The following is a 17,985-nucleotide window of genomic DNA, read 5'->3' as shown; positions in this document are numbered from 1 at the left end:
GAATAAGAAATTTGGATTTCGAAACAAAAAAGAGAGGGGTGCAACACGAGGACTTCCCAGGGGGTCACCAATCCAAGTACTACTCTCGCCCAAACACGCTTAATTTCGAAGTTCTGATGGGATCCGGTGCATTAGTGCTGGTATGATCGCACCCACCATATTCCTTTCGCTTTATTCTTTTAAACTACCCCGTCCTGCGAAGCAGTGTGGCTTTTCTAGACCGAAATTCATTTTAAGCGTCAATTCAAGCATTTTCCTATTATCCTTTTATTTATTTGCTTTCATATTTTTTTTTGTTATTGATTTGCCCCCTGTTTTTTTCCATCATCCCGCAACTCTAAATTATCATGAAATCAATCCTTCACGCTTGCGCTGATACATTTGCGCCGACAAATTTGAGCGACGATCCGGGCTTTGATCGAGCCGTACCGTTCCTGATTTGTCTCGCGCCTTCAGATCCTCCTTCACGCTTCGACAAGAAGCAAAATATTAAGCAATCGTTCCGACGGAGCTAAATTACTACAGGATAAAGAACGAATAGGAAATTTGGATTTCGAAACAAAAAAGAGAGGGGTGCAACACGAGGACTTCCCAGGGGGTCACCAATCCAAGTACTACTCTCGCCCAAACACGCTTAATTTCGAAGTTCTGATGGGATCCGGTGCATTAGTGCTGGTATGATCGCACCCGCCATATTCCTTTCGCTTTATTCTTTTAAACTACCCCGTCCTGCGAAGCAGTGTGGCTTTTCTAGACCGAAATTCATTTTAAGCGTCAATTCAAGCATTTTCCTATTATCCTTTTTTTTATTTGCTTTCATATTTTTTTTTTGTTATTGATTTGCCCCCTGTTTTTTTCCATCATCCCGCAACTCTAAATTATCATGAAATCAATCCTTCACGCTTGCGCTGATACATTTGCGCCGACAAATTTGAGCGACGATCCGGGCTTTGATCGAGCCGTACCGTTCCTGATTTGTCTCGCGCCTTCAGATCCTCCTTCACGCTTCGACAAGAAGCAAAATATTAAGCAATCGTTCCGACGGAGCTAAATTACTACAGGATAAAGAACGAATAGGAAATTTGGATTTCGATACAAAAAAAAGAGGGGTGCAACAAGAGGAATTCCCAGGGGGTCACCCATCCTAGTACTACTGTCGCCCAAGCATGCTTAACTTCGGAGTTCTGATGGGATCCGGTGCATTAGTGCTGGTATGATCGCACCCGCCATGTTCCTTTCGCTTTATTCTTTTAAACCATCCCGTCCTGCGAAGCAGTGTGGCTTTTCTAGACCGAAATTCATTTTAATCGTCAATTCAAGCATTTTTCTCTTACCCTTTTGTTTATTTGCTTTCATATTTTTTTTTGTTATTGATTTGCCCCCTGTTTTTTTCCATCATCCCGCAACTCTAAATTATCATGAAATCAATCCTTCACGCTTGCGCTGATACATTTGCGCCGACAAATTTGAGCGACGATCCGGGCTTTGATCGAGCCGTACCGTTCCTGATTTGTCTCGCGCCTTCAGATCCGCCTTCATGCTTCGGGAAAAAGCAAAATATGAAGCAATCGTTCCGAAGGACCTAAATTACTACAGGATAAAGAACGAATAGAAAATTTGAATTTCGAAACAAAAAAGAGAGGGGTGCAACAAGAGGAATTCCCAGGGGGTCACCCTTCCTAGTACTACTCTCGCCCAAGCATGCTTAACTTCGGAGTTCTGATGGGATCCGGTGCATTAGTGCTGGTATGATCACACTCGCCATGTTCCTTTCGCTTTATTCTTTTAAACTACCCCGTCCTGCGAAGCAGTGTGGCTTTTCTAGACCGAAATTCATTTTAAGCGTCAATTCAAGCATTTTCCTATTATCCTTTTATTTATTTGCTTTCATATTTTTTTTTTTGTTATTGATTTGCCCCCTGTTTTTTTCCATCATCCCGCAACTCTAAATTATCATGAAATCAATCTTTCACGCTTGCGCTGATACATTTGCGCCGACAAATTTGAGCGACGATCCGGGCTTTGATCGAGCCGTACCGTTCCTGATTTGTCTCGCGCCTTCAGATCCTCCTTCACGCTTCGACAAGAAGCAAAATATTAAGCAATCGTTCCGACGGAGCTAAATTACTGCAGGATAAAGAACGAATAAGAAATTTGGATTTCGAAACAAAAAAGAGAGGGGTGCAACACGAGGACTTCCCAGGGGGTCACCAATCCAAGTACTACTCTCGCCCAAACACGCTTAATTTCGAAGTTCTGATGGGATCCGGTGCATTAGTGCTGGTATGATCGCACCCACCATATTCCTTTCGCTTTATTCTTTTAAACTACCCCGTCCTGCGAAGCAGTGTGGCTTTTCTAGACCGAAATTCATTTTAAGCGTCAATTCAAGCATTTTCCTATTATCCTTTTATTTATTTGCTTTCATATTTTTTTTTGTTATTGATTTGCCCCCTGTTTTTTTCCATCATCCCGCAACTCTAAATTATCATGAAATCAATCCTTCACGCTTGCGCTGATACATTTGCGCCGACAAATTTGAGCGACGATCCGGGCTTTGATCGAGCCGTACCGTTCCTGATTTGTCTCGCGCCTTCAGATCCTCCTTCACGCTTCGACAAGAAGCAAAATATTAAGCAATCGTTCCGACGGAGCTAAATTACTACAGGATAAAGAACGAATAGGAAATTTGGATTTCGAAACAAAAAAGAGAGGGGTGCAACACGAGGACTTCCCAGGGGGTCACCAATCCAAGTACTACTCTCGCCCAAACACGCTTAATTTCGAAGTTCTGATGGGATCCGGTGCATTAGTGCTGGTATGATCGCACCCGCCATATTCCTTTCGCTTTATTCTTTTAAACTACCCCGTCCTGCGAAGCAGTGTGGCTTTTCTAGACCGAAATTCATTTTAAGCGTCAATTCAAGCATTTTCCTATTATCCTTTTTTTTATTTGCTTTCATATTTTTTTTTTGTTATTGATTTGCCCCCTGTTTTTTTCCATCATCCCGCAACTCTAAATTATCATGAAATCAATCCTTCACGCTTGCGCTGATACATTTGCGCCGACAAATTTGAGCGACGATCCGGGCTTTGATCGAGCCGTACCGTTCCTGATTTGTCTCGCGCCTTCAGATCCTCCTTCACGCTTCGACAAGAAGCAAAATATTAAGCAATCGTTCCGACGGAGCTAAATTACTACAGGATAAAGAACGAATAGGAAATTTGGATTTCGATACAAAAAAAAGAGGGGTGCAACAAGAGGAATTCCCAGGGGGTCACCCATCCTAGTACTACTGTCGCCCAAGCATGCTTAACTTCGGAGTTCTGATGGGATCCGGTGCATTAGTGCTGGTATGATCGCACCCGCCATGTTCCTTTCGCTTTATTCTTTTAAACCATCCCGTCCTGCGAAGCAGTGTGGCTTTTCTAGACCGAAATTCATTTTAATCGTCAATTCAAGCATTTTTCTCTTACCCTTTTGTTTATTTGCTTTCATATTTTTTTTTGTTATTGATTTGCCCCCTGTTTTTTTCCATCATCCCGCAACTCTAAATTATCATGAAATCAATCCTTCACGCTTGCGCTGATACATTTGCGCCGACAAATTTGAGCGACGATCCGGGCTTTGATCGAGCCGTACCGTTCCTGATTTGTCTCGCGCCTTCAGATCCGCCTTCATGCTTCGGGAAAAAGCAAAATATGAAGCAATCGTTCCGAAGGACCTAAATTACTACAGGATAAAGAACGAATAGAAAATTTGAATTTCGAAACAAAAAAGAGAGGGGTGCAACAAGAGGAATTCCCAGGGGGTCACCCTTCCTAGTACTACTCTCGCCCAAGCATGCTTAACTTCGGAGTTCTGATGGGATCCGGTGCATTAGTGCTGGTATGATCACACTCGCCATGTTCCTTTCGCTTTATTCTTTTAAACTACCCCGTCCTGCGAAGCAGTGTGGCTTTTCTAGACCGAAATTCATTTTAAGCGTCAATTCAAGCATTTTCCTATTATCCTTTTATTTATTTGCTTTCATATTTTTTTTTTTGTTATTGATTTGCCCCCTGTTTTTTTCCATCATCCCGCAACTCTAAATTATCATGAAATCAATCTTTCACGCTTGCGCTGATACATTTGCGCCGACAAATTTGAGCGACGATCCGGGCTTTGATCGAGCCGTACCGTTCCTGATTTGTCTCGCGCCTTCAGATCCTCCTTCACGCTTCGACAAGAAGCAAAATATTAAGCAATCGTTCCGACGGAGCTAAATTACTACAGGATAAAGAACGAATAGGAAATTTGGATTTCGAAACAAAAAAAAGAGGGGTGCAACAAGAGGAATTCCCAGGGGGTCACCCATCCTAGTACTACTCTCGCCCAAGCATGCTTAACTTCGGAGTTCTGATGGGATCCGGTGCATTAGTGCTGGTATGATCGCACCCGCCATGTTCCTTTCGCTTTATTCTTTTAAACCATCCCGTCCTGCGAAGCAGTGTGGCTTTTCTAGACCGAAATTCATTTTAAGCGTCAATTCAAGCATTTTTCTCTTACCTTTTTGTTTATTTGCTTTCATATTTTTTTTTTGTTATTGATTTGCCCCCTGTTTTTTTCCATCATCCCGCAACTCTAAATTATCATGAAATCAATCCTTCACGCTTGCGCTGATACATTTGCGCCGACAAATTTGAGCGACGATCCGGGCTTTGATCGAACCGTACCGTTCCTGATTTGTCTCGCGCCTTCAGATCCTCCTTCACACTTCGACAAGAAGCAAAATATTAAGCAATCGTTCCGACGGAACTAAATTACTACTGGATAAAGACCGAATAGGAAATTTGGATTTCGAAACAAAAAAGAGAGGGGTGCAACACGAGGACTTCCCAGGGGGTCACCAATCCAAGTATTACTCTCGCCCAAACACGCTTAATTTCGAAGTTCTGATGGGATCCGGTGCATTAGTGCTGGTATGATCGCACCCGCCATATTCCTTTCGCTTTATTCTTTTAAACTACCCCGTCCTGCGAAGCAGTGTGGCTTTTCTAGACCGAAATTCATTTTAAGCGTCAATTCAAGCATTTTCCTATTATCCTTTTATTTATTTGCTTTCATATTTTTTTTTTTGTTATTGATTTGCCCCCTTTTTTTGTCCATCATCCCGCAACTCTAAATTATCATGAAATCAATCCTTCACGCTTGCGCTGATACATTTGCGCCGACAAATTTGAGCGACGATCCGGGCTTTGATCGAACCGTACCGTTCCTGATTTGTCTCGCGCCTTCAGATCCTCCTTCACGCTTCGACAAGAAGCAAAATATTAAGCAATCGTTCCGACAGAGCTAAATTACTACATGATAAAGAACGAATAGGAAATTTGGATTTCGAAACAAAAAAGAGAGGGGTGCAACACGAGGACTTCCCAGGGGGTCACCAATCCAAGTACTACTCTCGCCCAAACACGCTTAATTTCGAAGTTCTGATGGGATCCGGTGCATTAGTGCTGGTATGATCGCACCCGCCATATTTCTTTCGCTTTATTCTTTTAAACTACCCCGTCCTGCGAAGCAGTGTGGCTTTTCTAGACCGAAATTCATTTTAAGCGTCAATTCAAGCATTTTCCTATTAACCTTTTATTTATTTGCTTTCATATTTTTTTTTGTTATTGATTTGCCCCCTGTTTTTTTCCATCATCCCGCAACTCTAAATTATCATGAAATCAATCATTCACGCTTGCGCTGATACATTTGCGCCGACAAATTTGAGCGACGATCCGGGCTTTGATCGAGCCGTACCGTTCCTGATTTGTCTCGCGCCTTCAGATCCTCCTTCACGCTTCGACAAGAAGCAAAATATTAAGCAATCGTTCCGACGGAGCTAAATTACTGCAGGATAAAGAACGAATAGGAAATTTGGATTTCGAAACAAAAAAGAGAGGGGTGCAACACGAGGACTTCCCAGGGGGTCACCAATCCAAGTACTACTCTCGCCCAAACACGCTTAATTTCGAAGTTCTGATGGGATCCGGTGCATTAGTGCTGGTATGATCGCACCCACCATATTCCTTTCGCTTTATTCTTTTAAACTACCCCGTCCTGCGAAGCAGTGTGGCTTTTCTAGACCGAAATTCATTTTAAGCGTCAATTCAAGCATTTTCCTATTATCCTTTTATTTATTTGCTTTCATATTTTTTTTTGTTATTGATTTGCCCCCTGTTTTTTTCCATCATCCCGCAACTCTAAATTATCATGAAATCAATCCTTCACGCTTGCGCTGATACATTTGCGCCGACAAATTTGAGCGACGATCCGGGCTTTGATCGAGCCGTACCGTTCCTGATTTGTCTCGCGCCTTCAGATCCTCCTTCACGCTTCGACAAGAAGCAAAATATTAAGCAATCGTTCCGACGGAGCTAAATTACTACAGGATAAAGAACGAATAGGAAATTTGGATTTCGAAACAAAAAAGAGAGGGGTGCAACACGAGGACTTCCCAGGGGGTCACCAATCCAAGTACTACTCTCGCCCAAACACGCTTAATTTCGAAGTTCTGATGGGATCCGGTGCATTAGTGCTGGTATGATCGCACCCGCCATATTCCTTTCGCTTTATTCTTTTAAACTACCGCGTCCTGCGAAGCAGTGTGGCTTTTCTAGACCGAAATTCATTTTAAGCGTCAATTCAAGCATTTTCCTATTATCCTTTTATTTATTTGCTTTCATATTTTTTTTTTGTTATTGATTTGCCCCCTGTTTTTTTCCATCATCCCGCAACTCTAAATTATCATGAAATCAATCCTTCACGCTTGCGCTGATACATTTGCGCCGACAAATTTGAGCGACGATCCGGGCTTTGATCGAGCCGTACCGTTCCTGATTTGTCTCGCGCCTTCAGATCCTCCTTCACGCTTCGACAAGAAGCAAAATATTAAGCAATCGTTCCGACGGAGCTAAATTACTACAGGATAAAGAACGAATAGGAAATTTGGATTTCGAAACAAAAAAAAGAGGGGTGCAACAAGAGGAATTCCCAGGGGGTCACCCATCCTAGTACTACTGTCGCCCAAGCTTGCTTAACTTCGGAGTTCTGATGGGATCCGGTGCATTAGTGCTGGTATGATCGCACCCGCCATGTTCCTTTCGCTTTATTCTTTTAAACCATCCCGTCCTGCGAAGCAGTGTGGCTTTTCTAGACCGAAATTCATTTTAAGCGTCAATTCAAGCATTTTTCTCTTACCCTTTTGTTTATTTGCTTTCATATTTTTTTTTGTTATTGATTTGCCCCCTGTTTTTTTCCATCATCCCGCAACTCTAAATTATCATGAAATCAATCCTTCACGCTTGCGCTGATACATTTGCGCCGACAAATATGAGCGACGATCCGGGCTTTGATCGAGCCGTACCGTTCCTGATTTGTCTCGCGCCTTCAGATCCGCCTTCATGCTTCGAGAAAAAGCAAAATATGAAGCAATCGTTCCGAAGGACCTAAATTACTACAGGATAAAGAACGAATAGAAAATTTGAATTTCGAAACAAAAAAGAGAGGGGTGCAACAAGAGGAATTCCCAGGGGGTCACCCTTCCTAGTACTACTCTCGCCCAAGCATGCTTAACTTCGGAGTTCTGATGGGATCCGGTGCATTAGTGCTGGTATGATCACACTCGCCATGTTCCTTTCGCTTTATTCTTTTAAACTACCCCGTCCTGCGAAGCAGTGTGGCTTTTCTAGACCGAAATTCATTTTAAGCGTCAATTCAAGCATTTTCCTATTATCCTTTTATTTATTTGCTTTCATATTTTTTTTTTGTTATTGATTTGCCCCCTGTTTTTTTCCATCATCCCGCAACTCTAAATTATCATGAAATCAATCCTTCACGCTTGCGCTGATACATTTGCGCCGACAAATTTGATCGACGATCCGGGCTTTGATCGAGCCGTACCGTTCCTGATTTGTCTCGCGCCTTCAGATCCTCCTTCACGCTTCGACAAGAAGCAAAATATTAAGCAATCGTTCCGACGGAGCTAAATTACTACAGGATAAAGAACGAATAGGAAATTTGGATTTCGAAACAAAAAAAAGAGGGGTGCAACAAGAGGAATTCCCAGGGGGTCACCCATCCTAGTACTACTCTCGCCCAAGCATGCTTAACTTCGGAGTTCTGATGGGATCCGGTGCATTAGTGCTGGTATGATCGCACCCGCCATGTTCCTTTCGCTTTATTCTTTTAAACCATCCCGTCCTGCGAAGCAGTGTGGCTTTTCTAGACCGAAATTCATTTTAAGCGTCAATTCAAGCATTTTTCTCTTACCTTTTTGTTTATTTGCTTTCATATTTTTTTTTTGTTATTGATTTGCCCCCTGTTTTTTTCCATCATCCCGCAACTATAAATTATCATGAAATCAATCCTTCACGCTTGCGCTGATACATTTGCGCCGACAAATTTGTGCGACGATCCGGGCTTTGATCGAACCGTACCGTTCCTGATTTGTCTCGCGCCTTCAGATCCTCCTTCACACTTCGACAAGAAGCAAAATATTAAGCAATCGTTCCGACGGAACTAAATTACTACTGGATAAAGACCGAATAGGAAATTTGGATTTCGAAACAAAAAAGAGAGGGGTGCAACACGAGGACTTCCCAGGGGGTCACCAATCCAAGTATTACTCTCGCCCAAACACGCTTAATTTCGAAGTTCTGATGGGATCCGGTGCATTAGTGCTGGTATGATCGCACCCGCCATATTCCTTTCGCTTTATTCTTTTAAACTACCCCGTCCTGCGAAGCAGTGTGGCTTTTCTAGACCGAAATTCATTTTAAGCGTCAATTCAAGCATTTTCCTATTATCCTTTTATTTATTTGCTTTCATATTTTTTTTTTTGTTATTGATTTGCCCCCTTTTTTTTTCCATCATCCCGCAACTCTAAATTATCATGAAATCAATCCTTCACGCTTGCGCTGATACATTTGCGCCGACAAATTTGAGCGACGATCCGGGCTTTGATCGAACCGTACCGTTCCTGATTTGTCTCGCGCCTTCAGATCCTCCTTCACGCTTCGACAAGAAGCAAAATATTAAGCAATCGTTCCGACAGAGCTAAATTACTACATGATAAAGAACGAATAGGAAATTTGGATTTCGAAACAAAAAAGAGAGGGGTGCAACACGAGGACTTCCCAGGGGGTCACCAATCCAAGTACTACTCTCGCCCAAACACGCTTAATTTCGAAGTTCTGATGGGATCCGGTGCATTAGTGCTGGTATGATCGCACCCACCATATTCCTTTCGCTTTATTCTTTTAAACTACCCCGTCCTGCGAAGCAGTGTGGCTTTTCTAGACCGAAATTCATTTTAAGCGTCAATTCAAGCATTTTCCTATTATCCTTTTATTTATTTGCTTTCATATTTTTTTTTGTTATTGATTTGCCCCCTGTTTTTTTCCATCATCCCGCAACTCTAAATTATCATGAAATCAATCCTTCACGCTTGCGCTGATACATTTGCGCCGACAAATTTGAGCGACGATCCGGGCTTTGATCGAGCCGTACCGTTCCTGATTTGTCTCGCGCCTTCAGATCCTCCTTCACGCTTCGACAAGAAGCAAAATATTAAGCAATCGTTCCGACGGAGCTAAATTACTACAGGATAAAGAACGAATAGGAAATTTGGATTTCGAAACAAAAAAGAGAGGGGTGCAACACGAGGACTTCCCAGGGGGTCACCAATCCAAGTACTACTCTCGCCCAAACACGCTTAATTTCGAAGTTCTGATGGGATCCGGTGCATTAGTGCTGGTATGATCGCACCCGCCATATTCCTTTCGCTTTATTCTTTTAAACTACCCCGTCCTGCGAAGCAGTGTGGCTTTTCTAGACCGAAATTCATTTTAAGCGTCAATTCAAGCATTTTCCTATTATCCTTTTATTTATTTGCTTTCATATTTTTTTTTTGTTATTGATTTGCCCCCTGTTTTTTTCCATCATCCCGCAACTCTAAATTATCATGAAATCAATCCTTCACGCTTGCGCTGATACATTTGCGCCGACAAATTTGAGCGACGATCCGGGCTTTGATCGAGCCGTACCGTTCCTGATTTGTCTCGCGCCTTCAGATCCTCCTTCACGCTTCGACAAGAAGCAAAATATTAAGCAATCGTTCCGACGGAGCTAAATTACTACAGGATAAAGAACGAATAGGAAATTTGGATTTCGAAACAAAAAAAAGAGGGGTGCAACAAGAGGAATTCCCAGGGAGTCACCCATCCTAGTACTACTGTCGCCCAAGCATGCTTAACTTCGGAGTTCTGATGGGATCCGGTGCATTAGTGCTGGTATTATCGCACCCGCCATGTTCCTTTCGCTTTATTCTTTTAAACCATCCCGTCCTGCGAAACAGTGTGGCTTTTCTAGACCGAAATTCATTTTAAGCGTCAATTCAAGCATTTTTCTCTTACCCTTTTGTTTATTTGCTTTCATATTTTTTTTTGTTATTGATTTGCCCCCTGTTTTTTTCCATCATCCCGCAACTCTAAATTATCATGAAATCAATCCTTCACGCTTGCGCTGATACATTTGCGCCGACAAATTTGAGCGACGATCCGGGCTTTGATCGAGCCGTACCGTTCCTGATTTGTCTCGCGCCTTCAGATCCGCCTTCATGCTTCGAGAAAAAGCAAAATATGAAGCAATCGTTCCGAAGGACCTAAATTACTACAGGATAAAGAACGAATAGAAAATTTGAATTTCGAAACAAAAAAGAGAGGGGTGCAACAAGAGGAATTCCCAGGGGGTCACCCTTCCTAGTACTACTCTCGCCCAAGCATGCTTAACTTCGGAGTTCTGATGGGATCCGGTGCATTAGTGCTGGTATGATCGCACCCGCCATGTTCCTTTCGCTTTATTCTTTTAAACCATCCCGTCCTGCGAAGCAGTGTGGCTTTTCTAGACCGAAATTCATTTTAAGCGTCAATTCAAGCATTTTTCTCTTACCTTTTTGTTTATTTGCTTTCATATTTTTTTTTTGTTATTGATTTGCCCCCTGTTTTTTTCCATCATCCCGCAACTCTAAATTATCATGAAATCAATCCTTCACGCTTGCGCTGATACATTTGCGCCGACAAATTTGAGCGACGATCCGGGCTTTGATCGAACCGTACCGTTCCTGATTTGTCTCGCGCCTTCAGATCCTCCTTCACACTTCGACAAGAAGCAAAATATTAAGCAATCGTTCCGACGGAACTAAATTACTACTGGATAAAGACCGAATAGGAAATTTGGATTTCGAAACAAAAAAGAGAGGGGTGCAACACGAGGACTTCCCAGGGGGTCACCAATCCAAGTACTACTCTCGCCCAAACACGCTTAATTTCGAAGTTCTGATGGGATCCGGTGCATTAGTGCTGGTATGATCGCACCCGCCATATTCCTTTCGCTTTATTCTTTTAAACTACCCCGTCCTGCGAAGCAGTGTGGCTTTTCTAGACCGAAATTCATTTTAAGCGTCAATTCAAGCATTTTCCTATTATCCTTTTATTTATTTGCTTTCATATTTTTTTTTTTGTTATTGACTTGCCCCCTTTTTTTTTCCATCATCCCGCAACTCTAAATTATCATGAAATCAATCCTTCACGCTTGCGCTGATACATTTGCGCCGACAAATTTGAGCGACGATCCGGGCTTTGATCGAACCGTACCGTTCCTGATTTGTCTCGCGCCTTCAGATCCTCCTTCACGCTTCGACAAGAAGCAAAATATTAAGCAATCGTTCCGACAGAGCTAAATTACTACATGATAAAGAACGAATTGGAAATTTGGATTTCGAAACAAAAAAGAGAGGGGTGCAACACGAGGACTTCCCAGGGGGTTATCAATCCAAGTACTACTCTCGCCCAAACACGCTTAATTTCGAAGTTCTGATGGGATCCGGTGCATTAGTGCTGGTATGATCGCACCCGCCATATTCCTTTCGCTTTATTCTTTTAAACTACCCCGTCCTGCGAAGCAGTGTGGCTTTTCTAGACCGAAATTCATTTTAAGCGTCAATTCAAGCATTTTCCTATTATCCTTTTATTTATTTGCTTTCATATTTTTTTTTTGTTATTGATTTGCCCCCTGTTTTTTTCCATCATCCCGCAACTCTAAATTATCATGAAATCAATCCTTCACGCTTGCGCTGATACATTTGCGCCGACAAATTTGAGCGACGATCCGGGCTTTGATCGAGCCGTACCGTTCCTGATTTGTCTCGCGCCTTCAGATCCTCCTTCACGCTTCGACAAGAAGCAAAATATTAAGCAATCGTTCCGACGGAGCTAAATTACTACAGGATAAAGAACGAATAGGAAATTTGGATTTCGAAACAAAAAAAAGAGGGGTGCAACAAGAGGAATTCCCAGGGGGTCACCCATCCTAGTACTACTGTCGCCCAAGCATGCTTAACTTCGGAGTTCTGATGGGATCCGGTGCATTAGTGCTGGTATTATCGCACCCGCCATGTTCCTTTCGCTTTATTCTTTTAAACCATCCCGTCCTGCGAAGCAGTGTGGCTTTTCTAGACCGAAATTCATTTTAAGCGTCAATTCAAGCATTTTTCTCTTACCCTTTTGTTTATTTGCTTTCATATTTTTTTTTGTTATTGATTTGCCCCCTGTTTTTTTCCATCATCCCGCAACTCTAAATTATCATGAAATCAATCCTTCACGCTTGCGCTGATACATTTGCGCCGACAAATTTGAGCGACGATCCGGGCTTTGATCGAGCCGTACCGTTCCTGATTTGTCTCGCGCCTTCAGATCCGCCTTCATGCTTCGAGAAAAAGCAAAATATGAAGCAATCGTTCCGAAGGACCTAAATTACTACAGGATAAAGAACGAATAGAAAATTTGAATTTCGAAACAAAAAAGAGAGGGGTGCAACAAGAGGAATTCCCAGGGGGTCACCCTTCCTAGTACTACTCTCGCCCAAGCATGCTTAACTTCGGAGTTCTGATGGGATCCGGTGCATTAGTGCTGGTATGATCGCACCCGCCATGTTCCTTTCGCTTTATTCTTTTAAACCATCCCGTCCTGCGAAGCAGTGTGGCTTTTCTAGACCGAAATTCATTTTAAGCGTCAATTCAAGCATTTTTCTCTTACCTTTTTGTTTATTTGCTTTCATATTTTTTTTTTGTTATTGATTTGCCCCCTGTTTTTTTCCATCATCCCGCAACTCTAAATTATCATGAAATCAATCCTTCACGCTTGCGCTGATACATTTGCGCCGACAAATTTGAGCGACGATCCGGGCTTTGATCGAACCGTACCGTTCCTGATTTGTCTCGCGCCTTCAGATCCTCCTTCACACTTCGACAAGAAGCAAAATATTAAGCAATCGTTCCGACGGAACTAAATTACTACTGGATAAAGACCGAATAGGAAATTTGGATTTCGAAACAAAAAAGAGAGGGGTGCAACACGAGGACTTCCCAGGGGGTCACCAATCCAAGTACTACTCTCGCCCAAACACGCTTAATTTCGAAGTTCTGATGGGATCCGGTGCATTAGTGCTGGTATGATCGCACCCGCCATATTCCTTTCGCTTTATTCTTTTAAACTACCCCGTCCTGCGAAGCAGTGTGGCTTTTCTAGACCGAAATTCATTTTAAGCGTCAATTCAAGCATTTTCCTATTATCCTTTTATTTATTTGCTTTCATATTTTTTTTTTTGTTATTGACTTGCCCCCTTTTTTTTTCCATCATCCCGCAACTCTAAATTATCATGAAATCAATCCTTCACGCTTGCGCTGATACATTTGCGCCGACAAATTTGAGCGACGATCCGGGCTTTGATCGAACCGTACCGTTCCTGATTTGTCTCGCGCCTTCAGATCCTCCTTCACGCTTCGACAAGAAGCAAAATATTAAGCAATCGTTCCGACAGAGCTAAATTACTACATGATAAAGAACGAATAGGAAATTTGGATTTCGAAACAAAAAAGAGAGGGGTGCAACACGAGGACTTCCCAGGGGGTCATCAATCCAAGTACTACTCTCGCCCAAACACGCTTAATTTCGAAGTTCTGATGGGATCCGGTGCATTAGTGCTGGTATGATCGCACCCGCCATATTCCTTTCGCTTTATTCTTTTAAACTACCCCGTCCTGCGAAGCAGTGTTGCTTTTCTAGACCGAAATTCATTTTAAGCGTCAATTCAAGCATTTTCCTATTATCCTTTTATTTATTTGCTTTCATATTTTTTTTTTGTTATTGATTTGCCCCCTGTTTTTTTCCATCATCCCGCAACTCTAAATTATCATGAAATCAATCCTTCACGCTTGCGCTGATACATTTGCGCCGACAAATTTGAGCGACGATCCGGGCTTTGATCGAGCCGTACCGTTCCTGATTTGTCTCGCGCCTTCAGATCCTCCTTCACGCTTCGACAAGAAGCAAAATATTAAGCAATCGTTCCGACGGAGCTAAATTACTACAGGATAAAGAACGAATAGGAAATTTGGATTTCGAAACAAAAAAAAGAGGGGTGCAACAAGAGGAATTCCCAGGGGGTCACCCATCCTAGTACTACTGTCGCCCAAGCATGCTTAACTTCGGAGTTCTGATGGGATCCGGTGCATTAGTGCTGGTATTATCGCACCCGCCATGTTCCTTTCGCTTTATTCTTTTAAACCATCCCGTCCTGCGAAGCAGTGTGGCTTTTCTAGACCGAAATTCATTTTAAGCGTCAATTCAAGCATTTTTCTCTTACCCTTTTGTTTATTTGCTTTCATATTTTTTTTTGTTATTGATTTGCCCCCTGTTTTTTTCCATCATCCCGCAACTCTAAATTATCATGAAATCAATCCTTCACGCTTGCGCTGATACATTTGCGCCGACAAATTTGAGCGATGATCCGGGCTTTGGTCGAGCCGTACCGTTCCTGATTTGTCTCGCGCCTTCAGATCCGCCTTCATGCTTCGAGAAAAAGCAAAATATGAAGCAATCGTTCCGAAGGACCTAAATTACTACAGGATAAAGAACGAATAGAAAATTTGAATTTCGAAACAAAAAAGAGAGGGGTGCAACAAGAGGAATTCCCAGGGGGTCACCCTTCCTAGTACTACTCTCGCCCAAGCATGCTTAACTTCGGAGTTCTGATGGGATCCGGTGCATTAGTGCTGGTATGATCGCACCCGCCATGTTCCTTTCGCTTTATTCTTTTAAACCATCCCGTCCTGCGAAGCAGTGTGGCTTTTCTAGACCGAAATTCATTTTAAGCGTCAATTCAAGCATTTTTCTCTTACCTTTTTGTTTATTTGCTTTCATATTTTTTTTTTGTTATTGATTTGCCCCCTGTTTTTTTCCATCATCCCGCAACTCTAAATTATCATGAAATCAATCCTTCACGCTTGCGCTGATACATTTGCGCCGACAAATTTGAGCGACGATCCGGGCTTTGATCGAACCGTATCGTTCCTGATTTGTCTCGCGCCTTCAGATCCTCCTTCACACTTCGACAAGAAGCAAAATATTAAGCAATCGTTCCGACGGAACTAAATTACTACTGGATAAAGACCGAATAGGAAATTTGGATTTCGAAACAAAAAAGAGAGGGGTGCAACACGAGGACTTCCCAGGGGGTCACCAATCCAAGTACTACTCTCGCCCAAACACGCTTAATTTCGAAGTTCTGATGGGATCCGGTGCATTAGTGCTGGTATGATCGCACCCGCCATATTCCTTTCGCTTTATTCTTTTAAACTACCCCGTCCTGCGAAGCAGTGTGGCTTTTCTAGACCGAAATTCATTTTAAGCGTCAATTCAAGCATTTTCCTATTATCCTTTTATTTATTTGCTTTCATATTTTTTTTTTTGTTATTGATTTGCCCCCTTTTTTTTTCCATCATCCCGCAACTCTAAATTATCATGAAATCAATCCTTCACGCTTGCGCTGATACATTTGCGCCGACAAATTTGAGCGACGATCCGGGCTTTGATCGAACCGTACCGTTCCTGATTTGTCTCGCGCCTTCAGATCCTCCTTCACGCTTCGACAAGAAGCAAAATATTAAGCAATCGTTCCGACAGAGCTAAATTACTACATGATAAAGAACGAATAGGAAATTTGGATTTCGAAACAAAAAAGAGAGGGGTGCAACACGAGGACTTCCCAGGGGGTCACCAATCCAAGTACTACTCTCGCCCAAACACGCTTAATTTCGAAGTTCTGATGGGATCCGGTGCATTAGTGCTGGTATGATCGCACCCGCCATATTTCTTTCGCTTTATTCTTTTAAACTACCCCGTCCTGCGAAGCAGTGTGGCTTTTCTAGACCGAAATTCATTTTAAGAGTCAATTCAAGCATTTTCCTATTATCCTTTTATTTATTTGCTTTCATATTTTTTTTTGTTATTGATTTGCCCCCTGTTTTTTTCCATCATCCCGCAACTCTAAATTATCATGAAATCAATCATTCACGCTTGCGCTGATACATTTGCGCCGACAAATTTGAGCGACGATCCGGGCTTTGATCGAGCCGTACCGTTCCTGATTTGTCTCGCGCCTTCAGATCCTCCTTCACGCTTCGACAAGAAGCAAAATATTAAGCAATCGTTCCGACGGAGCTAAATTACTGCAGGATAAAGAACGAATAGGAAATTTGGATTTCGAAACAAAAAAGAGAGGGGTGCAACACGAGGACTTCCCAGGGGGTCACCAATCCAAGTACTACTCTCGCCCAAACACGCTTAATTTCGAAGTTCTGATGGGATCCGGTGCATTAGTGCTGGTATGATCGCACCCACCATATTCCTTTCGCTTTATTCTTTTAAACTACCCCGTCCTGCGAAGCAGTGTGGCTTTTCTAGACCGAAATTCATTTTAAGCGTCAATTCAAGCATTTTCCTATTATCCTTTTATTTATTTGCTTTCATATTTTTTTTTGTTATTGATTTGCCCCCTGTTTTTTTCCATCATCCCGCAACTCAAAATTATCATGAAATCAATCCTTCACGCTTGCGCTGATACATTTGCGCCGACAAATTTGAGCGACGATCCGGGCTTTGATCGAGCCGTACCGTTCCTGATTTGTCTCGCGCCTTCAGATCCTCCTTCACGCTTCGACAAGAAGCAAAATATTAAGCAATCGTTCCGACGGAGCTAAATTACTATAGGATAAAGAACGAATAGGAAATTTGGATTTCGAAACAAAAAAGAGAGGGGTGCAACACGAGGACTTCCCAGGGGGTCACCAATCCAAGTACTACTCTCGCCCAAACACGCTTAATTTCGAAGTTCTGATGGGATCCGGTGCATTAGTGCTGGTATGATCGCACCCGCCATATTTCTTTCGCTTTATTCTTTTAAACTACCCCGTCCTGCGAAGCAGTGTGGCTTTTCTAGACCGAAATTCATTTTAAGCGTCAATTCAAGCATTTTCCTATTATCCTTTTATTTATTTGCTTTCATATTTTTTTTTGTTATTGATTTGCCCCCTGTTTTTTTCCATCATCCCGCAACTCTAAATTATCATGAAATCAATCATTCACGCTTGCGCTGATACATTTGCGCCGACAAATTTGAGCGACGATCCGGGCTTTGATCGAGCCGTACCGTTCCTGATTTGTCTCGCGCCTTCAGATCCTCCTTCATGCTTCGACAAGAAGCAAAATATTAAGCAATCGTTCCGACGGAGCTAAATTACTGCAGGATAAAGAACGAATAGGAAATTTGGATTTCGAAACAAAAAAGAGAGGGGTGCAACACGAGGACTTCCCAGGGGGTCACCAATCCAAGTACTACTCTCGCCCAAACACGCTTAATTTCGAAGTTCTGATGGGATCCGGTGCATTAGTGCTGGTATGATCGCACCCACCATATTCCTTTCGCTTTATTCTTTTAAACTACCCCGTCCTGCGAAGCAGTGTGGCTTTTCTAGACCGAAATTCATTTTAAGCGTCAATTCAAGCATTTTCCTATTATCCTTTTATTTATTTGCTTTCATATTTTTTTTTGTTATTGAT

At 42.5% G+C, this 17,985-nt stretch overlaps 34 non-coding genes across 34 annotated transcripts; all 34 read right to left on the bottom strand.

Annotated features, from left to right (window-relative positions):
* Positions 1-35: 35 nt before the first annotated feature.
* Positions 36-154, bottom strand: LOC140022225 (5S ribosomal RNA). Its single transcript, XR_011826207.1, has one exon. It is a non-coding gene; the product is annotated as a 5S ribosomal RNA (ribosomal RNA).
* Positions 155-570: 416 nt separating this feature from the next.
* Positions 571-689, bottom strand: LOC140022224 (5S ribosomal RNA). The gene has a single exon (XR_011826206.1). It is a non-coding gene; the product is annotated as a 5S ribosomal RNA (ribosomal RNA).
* A 417-nt stretch (positions 690-1,106) lies between these two features.
* Positions 1,107-1,225, bottom strand: LOC140021954 (5S ribosomal RNA). Its single transcript, XR_011825936.1, has one exon. It is a non-coding gene; the product is annotated as a 5S ribosomal RNA (ribosomal RNA).
* Positions 1,226-1,641: 416 nt separating this feature from the next.
* Positions 1,642-1,760, bottom strand: LOC140022022 (5S ribosomal RNA). The gene has a single exon (XR_011826004.1). It is a non-coding gene; the product is annotated as a 5S ribosomal RNA (ribosomal RNA).
* Positions 1,761-2,178: 418 nt separating this feature from the next.
* On the bottom strand, positions 2,179-2,297 carry LOC140022223 (5S ribosomal RNA). The gene has a single exon (XR_011826205.1). It is a non-coding gene; the product is annotated as a 5S ribosomal RNA (ribosomal RNA).
* Positions 2,298-2,713: 416 nt separating this feature from the next.
* LOC140022221 (5S ribosomal RNA) lies at positions 2,714-2,832 on the bottom strand. Its single transcript, XR_011826203.1, has one exon. It is a non-coding gene; the product is annotated as a 5S ribosomal RNA (ribosomal RNA).
* Positions 2,833-3,249: 417 nt separating this feature from the next.
* Positions 3,250-3,368, bottom strand: LOC140021953 (5S ribosomal RNA). The gene has a single exon (XR_011825935.1). It is a non-coding gene; the product is annotated as a 5S ribosomal RNA (ribosomal RNA).
* A 416-nt stretch (positions 3,369-3,784) lies between these two features.
* Positions 3,785-3,903, bottom strand: LOC140022021 (5S ribosomal RNA). The gene has a single exon (XR_011826003.1). It is a non-coding gene; the product is annotated as a 5S ribosomal RNA (ribosomal RNA).
* Positions 3,904-4,321: 418 nt separating this feature from the next.
* Positions 4,322-4,440, bottom strand: LOC140031844 (5S ribosomal RNA). Its single transcript, XR_011835769.1, has one exon. It is a non-coding gene; the product is annotated as a 5S ribosomal RNA (ribosomal RNA).
* A 417-nt stretch (positions 4,441-4,857) lies between these two features.
* Positions 4,858-4,976, bottom strand: LOC140024196 (5S ribosomal RNA). The gene has a single exon (XR_011828168.1). It is a non-coding gene; the product is annotated as a 5S ribosomal RNA (ribosomal RNA).
* A 418-nt stretch (positions 4,977-5,394) lies between these two features.
* On the bottom strand, positions 5,395-5,513 carry LOC140022220 (5S ribosomal RNA). The gene has a single exon (XR_011826202.1). It is a non-coding gene; the product is annotated as a 5S ribosomal RNA (ribosomal RNA).
* A 416-nt stretch (positions 5,514-5,929) lies between these two features.
* On the bottom strand, positions 5,930-6,048 carry LOC140022219 (5S ribosomal RNA). Its single transcript, XR_011826201.1, has one exon. It is a non-coding gene; the product is annotated as a 5S ribosomal RNA (ribosomal RNA).
* Positions 6,049-6,464: 416 nt separating this feature from the next.
* LOC140022218 (5S ribosomal RNA) lies at positions 6,465-6,583 on the bottom strand. The gene has a single exon (XR_011826200.1). It is a non-coding gene; the product is annotated as a 5S ribosomal RNA (ribosomal RNA).
* Positions 6,584-7,000: 417 nt separating this feature from the next.
* LOC140023996 (5S ribosomal RNA) lies at positions 7,001-7,119 on the bottom strand. The gene has a single exon (XR_011827963.1). It is a non-coding gene; the product is annotated as a 5S ribosomal RNA (ribosomal RNA).
* Positions 7,120-7,535: 416 nt separating this feature from the next.
* LOC140022020 (5S ribosomal RNA) lies at positions 7,536-7,654 on the bottom strand. Its single transcript, XR_011826002.1, has one exon. It is a non-coding gene; the product is annotated as a 5S ribosomal RNA (ribosomal RNA).
* A 417-nt stretch (positions 7,655-8,071) lies between these two features.
* LOC140031843 (5S ribosomal RNA) lies at positions 8,072-8,190 on the bottom strand. The gene has a single exon (XR_011835768.1). It is a non-coding gene; the product is annotated as a 5S ribosomal RNA (ribosomal RNA).
* A 417-nt stretch (positions 8,191-8,607) lies between these two features.
* On the bottom strand, positions 8,608-8,726 carry LOC140024195 (5S ribosomal RNA). The gene has a single exon (XR_011828167.1). It is a non-coding gene; the product is annotated as a 5S ribosomal RNA (ribosomal RNA).
* A 418-nt stretch (positions 8,727-9,144) lies between these two features.
* On the bottom strand, positions 9,145-9,263 carry LOC140022217 (5S ribosomal RNA). Its single transcript, XR_011826199.1, has one exon. It is a non-coding gene; the product is annotated as a 5S ribosomal RNA (ribosomal RNA).
* A 416-nt stretch (positions 9,264-9,679) lies between these two features.
* On the bottom strand, positions 9,680-9,798 carry LOC140022216 (5S ribosomal RNA). The gene has a single exon (XR_011826198.1). It is a non-coding gene; the product is annotated as a 5S ribosomal RNA (ribosomal RNA).
* A 417-nt stretch (positions 9,799-10,215) lies between these two features.
* On the bottom strand, positions 10,216-10,334 carry LOC140024361 (5S ribosomal RNA). The gene has a single exon (XR_011828334.1). It is a non-coding gene; the product is annotated as a 5S ribosomal RNA (ribosomal RNA).
* A 416-nt stretch (positions 10,335-10,750) lies between these two features.
* Positions 10,751-10,869, bottom strand: LOC140032300 (5S ribosomal RNA). Its single transcript, XR_011836226.1, has one exon. It is a non-coding gene; the product is annotated as a 5S ribosomal RNA (ribosomal RNA).
* Positions 10,870-11,286: 417 nt separating this feature from the next.
* On the bottom strand, positions 11,287-11,405 carry LOC140022215 (5S ribosomal RNA). The gene has a single exon (XR_011826197.1). It is a non-coding gene; the product is annotated as a 5S ribosomal RNA (ribosomal RNA).
* A 418-nt stretch (positions 11,406-11,823) lies between these two features.
* LOC140024406 (5S ribosomal RNA) lies at positions 11,824-11,942 on the bottom strand. Its single transcript, XR_011828379.1, has one exon. It is a non-coding gene; the product is annotated as a 5S ribosomal RNA (ribosomal RNA).
* A 417-nt stretch (positions 11,943-12,359) lies between these two features.
* LOC140023624 (5S ribosomal RNA) lies at positions 12,360-12,478 on the bottom strand. Its single transcript, XR_011827593.1, has one exon. It is a non-coding gene; the product is annotated as a 5S ribosomal RNA (ribosomal RNA).
* Positions 12,479-12,894: 416 nt separating this feature from the next.
* Positions 12,895-13,013, bottom strand: LOC140032299 (5S ribosomal RNA). Its single transcript, XR_011836225.1, has one exon. It is a non-coding gene; the product is annotated as a 5S ribosomal RNA (ribosomal RNA).
* A 417-nt stretch (positions 13,014-13,430) lies between these two features.
* Positions 13,431-13,549, bottom strand: LOC140022214 (5S ribosomal RNA). The gene has a single exon (XR_011826196.1). It is a non-coding gene; the product is annotated as a 5S ribosomal RNA (ribosomal RNA).
* A 418-nt stretch (positions 13,550-13,967) lies between these two features.
* LOC140023987 (5S ribosomal RNA) lies at positions 13,968-14,086 on the bottom strand. The gene has a single exon (XR_011827954.1). It is a non-coding gene; the product is annotated as a 5S ribosomal RNA (ribosomal RNA).
* A 417-nt stretch (positions 14,087-14,503) lies between these two features.
* On the bottom strand, positions 14,504-14,622 carry LOC140023623 (5S ribosomal RNA). Its single transcript, XR_011827592.1, has one exon. It is a non-coding gene; the product is annotated as a 5S ribosomal RNA (ribosomal RNA).
* Positions 14,623-15,038: 416 nt separating this feature from the next.
* LOC140032298 (5S ribosomal RNA) lies at positions 15,039-15,157 on the bottom strand. The gene has a single exon (XR_011836224.1). It is a non-coding gene; the product is annotated as a 5S ribosomal RNA (ribosomal RNA).
* A 417-nt stretch (positions 15,158-15,574) lies between these two features.
* On the bottom strand, positions 15,575-15,693 carry LOC140022213 (5S ribosomal RNA). Its single transcript, XR_011826195.1, has one exon. It is a non-coding gene; the product is annotated as a 5S ribosomal RNA (ribosomal RNA).
* Positions 15,694-16,111: 418 nt separating this feature from the next.
* On the bottom strand, positions 16,112-16,230 carry LOC140022212 (5S ribosomal RNA). The gene has a single exon (XR_011826194.1). It is a non-coding gene; the product is annotated as a 5S ribosomal RNA (ribosomal RNA).
* Positions 16,231-16,646: 416 nt separating this feature from the next.
* On the bottom strand, positions 16,647-16,765 carry LOC140022210 (5S ribosomal RNA). The gene has a single exon (XR_011826192.1). It is a non-coding gene; the product is annotated as a 5S ribosomal RNA (ribosomal RNA).
* A 416-nt stretch (positions 16,766-17,181) lies between these two features.
* On the bottom strand, positions 17,182-17,300 carry LOC140022209 (5S ribosomal RNA). The gene has a single exon (XR_011826191.1). It is a non-coding gene; the product is annotated as a 5S ribosomal RNA (ribosomal RNA).
* Positions 17,301-17,716: 416 nt separating this feature from the next.
* Positions 17,717-17,835, bottom strand: LOC140022208 (5S ribosomal RNA). Its single transcript, XR_011826190.1, has one exon. It is a non-coding gene; the product is annotated as a 5S ribosomal RNA (ribosomal RNA).
* Between the last annotated feature and the right edge of the window lie 150 nt (positions 17,836-17,985).

Source organism: Coffea arabica, chromosome 11e (genome assembly GCF_036785885.1).
Source record: "Coffea arabica cultivar ET-39 chromosome 11e, Coffea Arabica ET-39 HiFi, whole genome shotgun sequence".
Taxonomy (NCBI): domain Eukaryota; kingdom Viridiplantae; phylum Streptophyta; class Magnoliopsida; order Gentianales; family Rubiaceae; genus Coffea; species Coffea arabica.
The sequence above is the reverse complement of the archived record's forward strand: the minus strand, read 5'-3'. Positions and strand labels throughout refer to the sequence as shown.